The sequence below is a fragment of the Triticum dicoccoides genome, chromosome 1B (genome assembly GCF_002162155.2).
Source record: "Triticum dicoccoides isolate Atlit2015 ecotype Zavitan chromosome 1B, WEW_v2.0, whole genome shotgun sequence".
NCBI lineage: Eukaryota > Viridiplantae > Streptophyta > Magnoliopsida > Poales > Poaceae > Triticum > Triticum dicoccoides.
Genome location: NC_041381.1, coordinates 506,186,947 through 506,197,057, shown reverse-complemented (window position 1 = coordinate 506,197,057; position 10,111 = coordinate 506,186,947). Strand labels below are relative to the sequence as shown.

Here is a 10,111-nt window from a genome sequence, read left to right as displayed (position 1 = left end):
CTTTGCAAAATTATGCCACTGGCCAAAACAAACTCAAAGAATTAAAGTGCACTGCCTCAAAAAGGTTGGGTGGCTTTTGGAATAGTTGCCAATTTTATAAATCAAAAAGGGCATTTAATTTATTGCTTAGGTCACTGCTTTAAGTAGCTTAGGCCACTTAAACCTTTTGCAAAAATGTTGGTTCACCACCAATATTAGTTGTGGATTATTTGGCACATGATGAACATTTTTGTGTTCATGTCTGAGCATTTTGAATTTCACTCATAACATTAAATTGAATTCAACTGGAATTTAAAAGAGAAAGGAGACAATTATGATCGAACACTTGTTTAGCAAAAAGAATAACTTAACCCCAGGGGTTACTGTAGCATCATTACACCGGGGTGTTACAGCTACATTCTACAAAGGTTGAACTCTTTTATTGTACAGCTAAACCCATTCAAGTTGATATTTCTAATGCATATTTCATGTTTATCCTTTGACAAGACTACATAGTTAATACTTGTGTTTCAACACATAAATTCTCTTTTGGTTCTCAGTTTGTCACTTTTTCGTCCCTTCTCGTTGTGGTTTATGTACAACCTCTCTCTATATAGAGTTCATGACCATCATTTTTTATTCTATTTTGATATAACAATATTAGTACCTTTTATCCTTGTAGTAATATTTTGTATGCATTGTGCATTAAAAATAATATTTTAAGTATGAAAATATACAAAATGGTGACAGTTAGGAAGTAAATAGTGGAAGTTACTCTAAAATCCTCAATACATTTAAACCTCACAACTTGCACATTATTCCACAAGCACCAATTGAAAGAAATTATCAGCTTAAGCTAGTTGCCATCATAAAGTGAGTGACAGGTCATACCTCTTGTTCTCGAGACGTTCCCGGAGTTTGTCGATGAGTTGTGTTTCACCCAATATGGTGAAATGGCTTTCGTACATGTCAAGAGCAAGAAGGATATCCATCAAAACCTTTTTTGCACTAGCATTTCGACCAACAGAAACAAAAGCTCGGCAATCAAATTCTCCTTTAATCTTGTCATAAACCGTTTTGACAAGAGTGGTCTTGCCTAATCCTCCAAATCCGACAACAGTGACAATCTTCAATTTTTTCTTGGACTCGTCGTCTCCTTGTGAAAGCAACTTCATTAGCTCTTGATCCCTTTTCCCAGCAATGCCAACAAGCTCTGTCACTTCGGTGTACAGAGCCCGAAGGCGAGGATCGATGGGAGTCACCGCTGCAGGCATAGCAACAATATTGTCGACATTGTACCGCACACGCCTGCTAGCAACGTCTTGGACTTGCTTATTGATGTCCTTGATGGCGTTTGCGATCTCATGGTGAGTCTTCCCCTTGGTGAACAAGCCGGTCATCTTCTTGGTGAGCCGTTTGATCTTGTTCGAGTTGGCCACAGGCTCAGAGCCGTCATCGACACGCACCAGAAACTTGTCAACGACATCCTCCATGTTGAAGGAGAGCTCCCTCACCTCCCCCGCCCAGAGCTTGACCTGCTCGTCGAGTTGGTCACGTGGCACTTCGCCCACCTTGCGGAGGGCAGCGTACATGCTCTTCATCTCTTTCTCGAGAGACTCACACTTTCCCTGACCTTCTTCTTCAATTTGTACTCCTCCTTGAGGAGCTCGAGCAGCTTGGGGAGCAGGGAGCCCATGGCGCCCGTCGCCAGATTCATTTGGAGCTGTTCCCTCTAAGCAAATTGGTTTGTTGTTTGGTTGGTGTGTGTTTGGTGCTGCAGTGATGCATTTTGTAGAACCCGGGCAAGTTCAAAGGAATAGATAGTATCATGTGAAGATGAATAGCTATACAGTCGTACGTACAATTGTTTGGCGCGTGACTGTTCGCCTTTAAAACAAGCGACACCAGCCGACATGCATGTAATTTCCACATGTGCAGGACCACTCATTACAGCTAATGATTCTCAATTTTCCATTACATGTCGTACGCATGACAGTTCGCCTTTAAAACAATGCATCGCTGGTGTTCACACACACAGCAGGGACGAAGGCAAGTAGGCAAAGCCATAAAAACACAGTGGGATGGCTTCGACGACGGGATGCAAACCATGGATGGCTGCCTGATGCGGAGAGAATGTTGTGCAGTGGCGACGATCACACATCACAAGTAACTGCTGGGATTGTAAAAAAACGGTGACGACTAGTGATGACAACACATGACTGGTGTCGATGACGGTGCAACTCGAGCACCTGGTTTTGAGCTCGAGAGTGAAGGCCTAGGTCTGACTCGAGTTGGTTATATTTGGCAACGGCGATGTTTTTTATGTCGTTACTTTGTTGAAAGCATTGCTTGGATATGTTCGGACTCATTCTTCAGGGTGAAAATTTAGATTCTGACTTGGTGGTTGAATCCGCTAACCGCGACGCTTGAGTGTCGTTCCCTTCCTGAAGGCGTTGTTGTTAAAGAACCTCTTCATCCATGTGATGTCATAAGATGGTTGATGTGGATATGATCATTGTTGTAGTTTGCCGATCGCGGGTCTCATCTCTTTGTGGTATTATTTTATTTTTCCTTGCCAACACATAATTTTGATCTTATATGACTTTGTTATTCTCTGGCGTGTTTTTTTGTGTGCGTGCGTCGGTGTTGACTCTACCTATGCAAAGACCAGATATGTACTCATTGTATTTGTATTCACTTGTTGTTTCACTTCTAGCAAATAAAATCCACTTCATAAAAAATAAAACAAAGTGGGCGCGCAATGAATAACCAGCAAATTATTCCGGTAAATTTATTTGAGGGAAGGCCATCGGTCTCCATTTTATTTTATTTTATTATATCAGTACAGACACACACACTCATATATGCACGCATACATGCACATCCCACCCCAATGAGCACGCAATTTGTTCTTGTATGGCATGAAAATGTGTGCTCGCTATTAAGATCCAAATTTTTAATAATTAAATTGTTTTCGATGTACCTTGCTATCTTGGTTGAATATTCCTTGAACAGTTTTATGCTTAGCTTATTGGCTTTAAAGAAAGCGTTGCCTGGGAGACATCACGAAAGTTTTAGAGAGTCTTTTTCTTGTTTTGTGTGCCCTTAAAAATTTTAAAGCAAAAAATAAAGTGGGGAATTTAAAACTTTTTCAGAAAGAAAAATGAAAGTGAGAAAGGAGCATCATAGAAGTGGGGACGTCCTTGAACTTTCGTTCATGCCCATGGTAATTTTGTGAACCTTGTATCATTGAAGGCTTTCAACAAAAATAATTATCCCCTTAGTACCAAGATTTACCTTTAGCATGTGGTAGTTTGCAAGTTTATGGGTGGTGCTAAAACAGATTGTTTGCTGGAGCTAGATGAACATACCATTCAACAGAATTTGATAAAAATCTGAAATTTTGACAACAAGAATCTATGAGTTCTCTGTTACGTGCTTCTTTCATAATTATTTGTAGTTACAGAAGTATATGTTTCATCCGCATGTTTACAGTGTATCCTGTTTTCCCAGATTGTGGTTATAGTATTTTTAACTGCTTATGTTTACAATCTTATTGTGCCCCATTGATGTGTAAGTGTTAGAATTGTGTTAGCATACAGTAAGTAATGTTAGATTATAATTATACATTGTTGTTATAGCAAGACATGATGAATAGCGGTTATATTGATTGATGATCATTTTTTTGAATTTGCAAAATAAAATAAAATTGAAGACAACATTTTTTCCCTAAAAAAAGAAATATTCAATATTTTCTGAATATGCGAACATATTTTTACAAACTCACAATTTTTTAAGTCATGAATATTTTTCGAATCCGCGAACATTTTTTACATATTCACAAACATTTTTTGAAACCAGCGAACATTGTTTTGCAACTAGTGAGCATTTTTTGATTTGCCGAACATTGTTTTCAAAATTCACAAATTTTTAATATGCGCACATTTTTCAAAATCATGGTTATTTTTTGAATCAACGAACATTTTATGATTTCTTGAACATTTTTTTTGAAAATCCCTTTTTTTTGCAAATTTGGAGCTGGTGATACACATACGGTTCAATGACAATGACAGACGGTAAAGTCACCAACTATAGAAACGTGGATTTATGATAATAAGGGAGGAAGACAAGATCTATGCATGTACGTATACATAATCTGGAATACTGAAATGGTTTCCCTTCCAACGGAAAAACAAACTGCATGTAACCTGAAGGTTGACCTTTATTATTGGGAAAGATTGTAACGTGAAGGTTCTTCACTTCTTGACTCTCCTAGACGAAGGTGTCGTCATCGCTTGTGCCTTCTGGAAGAAAGAAACAGAGAGTGAAGGTCGATCAGTGTATAAAGACATTCATCAGGGAAAGGACATCTCATCATGGGTTTTAATTACGTACCGTGTTCTATGTCCGGGATGAAGAAGACGCCAAACACGGGACGATTAGGATGGGCATGGAGTGTGTTCTCCAGTGCAGCCCGCGCTTGCTTGACCTCGCCGATCATCACTCCGGAGGTGTAGAATCGGACGTGAACCTTCTGAAGGGACATCAGGTATCCCATGCCCAGGTCAAACCAATCACCACCGTCGCCAGCTGCCTCCTCTTTAGCGACCCGCAAACCGATTTCGAACTTGACAGTTTCAGCCCTGGGCAAAGCTCCCGGCCGGAACACGATCCGGCCCGGCGACTGGCAAACCAACACGATTGTTGTCAGACAACGGAACCCATCAACACTGAAGAATAGTTGCCTTTGGCGGGTGGTTCATAATGTGAGACTCTGAAGAGCCGATAACCTCCCAAGGAATCCCAGATCCTCCTGCCCCACTTCCTCGACCCATATGTGCAACTCGCATAGTTGCGACAGATGCGAGGGATTCCTCCTTATCCATGCTGGCAACATGCAGAATATGCCATGTTTGTCGGCGATAAATTCTTGGAGACTTCTAGGAGGCACCCAACGTTCCCCCAAGAGATCCATGGAAGCGCCACTGGCATCAATTTCTAGACTTTGGATGTTGGAAAGTTCTCCTAGTGACTCCATAAAAGCTTCCTCTAACTCCATGCTTAGGTCATTAAATTTAATTTGGAGTTTCCTCAATGTTTTCATGTTGCCCAGTGCTTTCACAGTGCATAGAGAATGACCACAGATTTCACCCAACACTTCCATTGATGTCAACTTTCCTAGTCCATCTGGAAGATTCCAGAGAGGCTCGGTTAGTAGGCACATCAATCTTCTCAGTTTGGTAACACTTAATGGAAGTTCTTTTATATAATAATTTCCACTCAAATCCAACACCTGTAAAAACTGTAACTTTCCAACTTCTGGGACCTCAGAAATTCCTATATCGGCCAGACCTAGGTACCTCAGGTGAAATAAAGTCCCCAAGTCCTGAAGGTTTAGATGGTTATGATCACCAACATTACATCCAGTCAAACCCAGTACACGTAGAACAGCGAAGCTCGACAAAGGCGGCAATAGACCAATAGCAGATTTAAATGTGGCAATAGACCTCACTTGTAATATACTCCCAGAAATAAGAGGCATTGTTTGATGTTCTTCTTTGATTGTATTTTGGAGGGACAACCTACGCACATTTCTCTGAGAAGAAATGCTATCATGGGTGCCATTCAATATGGTAACAAAATTCTCTTCTTTTGACAATGAACAAATTAGATCAAGCACACTATCATGTACACGACAAGCATATACAAAGCCACGATAATTGTATACCGGCTGGATCAAGCTTCTGTTCACCAACTCATTGAAGTAAGTCTCTCCGATCTCAAAGAGACTAGTTTTTGCTTTTTCACATTGGACAAAACTTTCAGCAATCCACATCCATATCAATTGATCTTTCATAATCTCACGATCTTCTAGAAACATGCTTAGATATAACAAACATGTTCTTAGATGGGAAGGTAAGTCATAATAGCTAAATGATAGTATCCTCATCATCTCCTCTACACCGTGGTCTTTGGTAAGTCCACGGCCAATAGACTCTAGCAAAATGTGCCACTCATCCTCTGGTTTTAGATGTTGATCACTAGCCAAAAGACTAGCTATAGTAATTATGGCTAATGGCACTCCACCACATTTCTTCAATATGCATGTGGACACTTTTTCTAATTCACGAGGACATCCACTCTCTTGAGAAAATATTCTTTTATAGAACAACCTTTTGGAATCATCATCACTAAGAGGTTTCATTTGATAGACTGAATCATTAGTAGATGAGCAGCATAATTTAGATACATTGACTATACGAGTTGTCGTGATTAGCCGACTTCCAAAAATGTTGTTTTTAGAGAAGGCCCAGTTGATAATTGTCCACAGTTTTTCATCCCATATATCATCAATTACAATGAGGTACCTATATTAATTATGAGATCATCAATTTAATAATTGTACACATGGTAAGATTTAAAGATAATCTAGCAATATGCCTTGGAGATAAAATTATGGAAGGATAAAAAGACGGAGCTATTACTAAATTAAATGCTCATGTTTCAACTGAAGTATATTTATGTGCATATTTTCTATTTTTCCATCAGTTTTCCTTAGGTTGCCTATAATGGGAGTATCATAGCTAATATTATGCATGCCAAATAGACAATTTTAATGAGGTGACATGGAATTAAATGAAGAAAGAGAGCGTTGAATATCATACCATAACACCGTATTATAATATATATTGTGCTACTATATACTCCATCCGTTCCTAAATATAAGTCTTTTTAGAAATTTCAATATGGACTATGTACAGATGTATAAAGACATATTTTAGAGTGTAGAATCACCCATTTTGCTATGTATGTAGTCCATATTGTAATCTCTAAAAAGACTTATATTTAGGAACGGAGGGAGTATATTGCATGACAACAAATAAGGTCATCTAAGATACTAATCTATTACTACAAAAGATATTAATCTATAATACTAAGCATTACAAAGGTAGTATCAGAGAATAGTATCATATGCATGATACTTTGTGATACAACCCACTACGGGCAGGCAAGACAAAAAGACTATTGATTTATGATCATGTTTCAACCAAATACTAATCCCTTTTCTATCTGTCCATCTTTATGAATTGGTAGAGCACCACACCTTCCACTATAAATAAATAGTGGAGTGACCCGAGCATTTGTGCGGCTTGATTTACTATACAGTTTTATAAGCATAATATCTGACTTTTGGACACATGCGCTAATATGCAACAACAATATATATCTCTTCATCTTCACCTACTAGTGGTGACCGTTTGTCCTCCCTTTTTTAAGTGGAGACCGTTAGTTCCCCTTGATCATGTATTGATCAACTGAACTATTACCAACAATTGAGCTTAAATTGAGATTACAAACCACCAACCTAAATCTGGTTTGCGTAAATACCCTGACCTACCATTAATGTACAATAATACCAAGAAAAAACTCAACTCGATAAGACATTTCGTCTTGTAAACATGAACGAATATCGTTCAATCCATTCCATTCTTGCTTGTTTCTTTTTGTATGTATCAATACCAAAGTTATAAATTTGATCATATCCTTTAGTAGGATTTTTCTTCTTATCGAAAATGGTTATGACAATTTTTAATCAATAAGTCTAAATATTGATGGCTTATACAACATTAGACCATTTTGTTCTCCATGTGTCTTATTTATAAGTTAATTGAAATTAATTTAATTCCTAAAACTCGTCCACATTAACCCACATCATGTTTCATTTATGTCATTTTCTACTTGTGCACGGAAAGTTTGCATTATGTAGTAATATAAACTATTCAACTACTTTCCTTCGTGTGATACTCTCACACACATACAAATCACAATGACATTAAAACACAATTATTCTCACATGATGTTAACAAAGAAAAAGTATTCTTAGATGATGCCATGCAAGCCCTTAAATGATCCTTATACATATATATACTCAGTTCTTCCTCTCAATCTATCACTTATTCATTACTTCTAGTTATTTTAGGGTTTATAGTAATGGACGGTACATGGATGCTTTTGCTCAGCTACATTCTACAAAGGTTGAACTCTTTTATTGTACAGCTAAACCCATTCAAATTGATATTTCTAATGCATATTTCATGTTTATCCTTTGACAAGACTACATAGTTAATACTTGTGTTTCAACACATAAATTTTCTTTTGGTTCTCAGTTTGTCACTTTTTCGTCCCTTCTCGTTGTAGTTTATGTACAACCTCTCTCTATATAGAGTTCATGACCATCCTTTTTTATTCTATTTTGATATAACAATATTAGTATCTTTTTATCCTTGTAGTAACATTTTGTATGCATTCTGCATTAAAAATAATATTTTAAGTACGAAAATATACAAAATGGTGACAGTTAGGAAGTAAATAGTGGAAGTTACTCTAAAATCGTCAATACATTTAAGCCTCACAACTTGCATATTATTCCACAAGCACCAATTGAAAGAAATTATCAGCTTAAGCTAGTTGCCATCATAAAGTGAGTGACAGGTCATACCTCTTGTTCTCGAGACGTTCCCGGAGTTTGTCGATGAGTTGTGTTTCACCCAATATGGTGAAATGGCTTTCGTACATGTCAAGAGCAAGAAGGATATCCATCAAAACCTTTTTTGCACTAGCATTTCGACCAACAGAAACAAAAGCTCGGCAATCAAATTCTCCTTTAATCTTGTCATAAACCGTTTTGACAAGAGTGGTCTTGCCTAATCCTCCAAATCCGACAACAGTGACAATCTTCAATTTTTTCTTGGACTCGTCGTCTCCTTCTGAAAGCAACTTCATTAGCTCTTGATCCCTTTTCCCAGCAATGCCAACAAGCTTTGTCACATCGGTGTACAGAGCCCGAAGGCGAGGATCGATGGGAGTCACCGCTGCAGGCATAGCAACAATATTGTCGACATTGTACCGCACACGCCTGCTAGCAACGTCTTGGACTTGCTTGTTGATGTCCTTGATGGCGTTTGCGATCTCATGGTGAGTCTTCCCCTTGGTGAACAAGCCGGTCATCTTCTTGGTGAGCCGTTTGATCTTGTTCGAGTTGGCCACAGGCTCAGAGCCGTCATCAACACGCACCAGAAACTTGTCAACGACATCCTCCATGTTGAAGGAGAGCTCCCTCACCTCCCCCGCCCAGAGCTTGACCTGCTCGTCGAGTTGGTCACATGGCACTTCGCCCACCTTGCGGAGGGCAGCGTACATGCTCTTCATCTCTTTCTCGAGAGAGTCGACACTTTCCCTAACCTTCTTCTTCAATTTGTACTCCTCCTTGAGGAGCTCGAGCAGCTTGGGGAGCAGGGAGCCCATGGCGCCGGTCGCCAGATTCATTTGGAGCTGTTCCCTCTAAGCAAATTGGTTTGTTGTTTGGTTGGTGTGTGTTTGGTGCTGCAGTGATGCATTTTGTAGAACCCGGGCAAGTTCAAAGGAATAGATAGTATCATGTGAAGATGAATAGCTATACAGTCGTACGTACAATTTTTTGGCGCGTGACTGTTCGCCTTTAAAACAAGCGACACCAGCCGACACGCATGTAATTTCCACATGTGCGGGACCACTCATTACAGCTAATGATTCTCAGTTTCCATTACATGTCGTACGCATGACAGTTCGCTTTTAAAACAAGGCATCGCTGGTGTTCACCCACACAGCAGGGACGAAGGCAAGTAGGCAAAGCCATAAAAACACAGTGGGATGGCTTCGATGACGGGATGCAAACCATGGATGGCTGCCTGATGCGGAGAGAATGTTGTGCAGTGGCCACGATCACACATCGGAAGTAACTGCTGGGATTGTAAAAAAACGGTGATGACCAGTGATGACAACACATGACTGGTGTTGATGACGGTGCAACTCGAGCACCCGGTTTTGAGCTCCAGAGTGAAGGCCTAGGTCTGACTCGAGTTGATTATATTTGGCAACGGCGATGTTTTTTATGTCGTTACTTTGTTGAAAGCATTGCTTGGATATGTCCGGACTCATTCTTCAGGGTGAAAAATTAGATTCTGATTTGGTGGTTGAATCCGCTAACCGCGACGCTTGAGTGTCGTTCCCTTCCTGAAGGCGTTGTTGTTAAAGAACCTCTTCATCCATGTGACGTCATAAGATGTTTGATGTGGATATGATCATTGTTGTA

General features: G+C 39.4%; 2 pseudogenes; both read right to left on the bottom strand.

The window, feature by feature from the left end:
* Positions 1-845: 845 nt before the first annotated feature.
* Positions 846-1,696, bottom strand: LOC119350515 (annotated as a pseudogene).
* A 2,555-nt stretch (positions 1,697-4,251) lies between these two features.
* Positions 4,252-9,285, bottom strand: LOC119307457 (annotated as a pseudogene).
* Between the last annotated feature and the right edge of the window lie 826 nt (positions 9,286-10,111).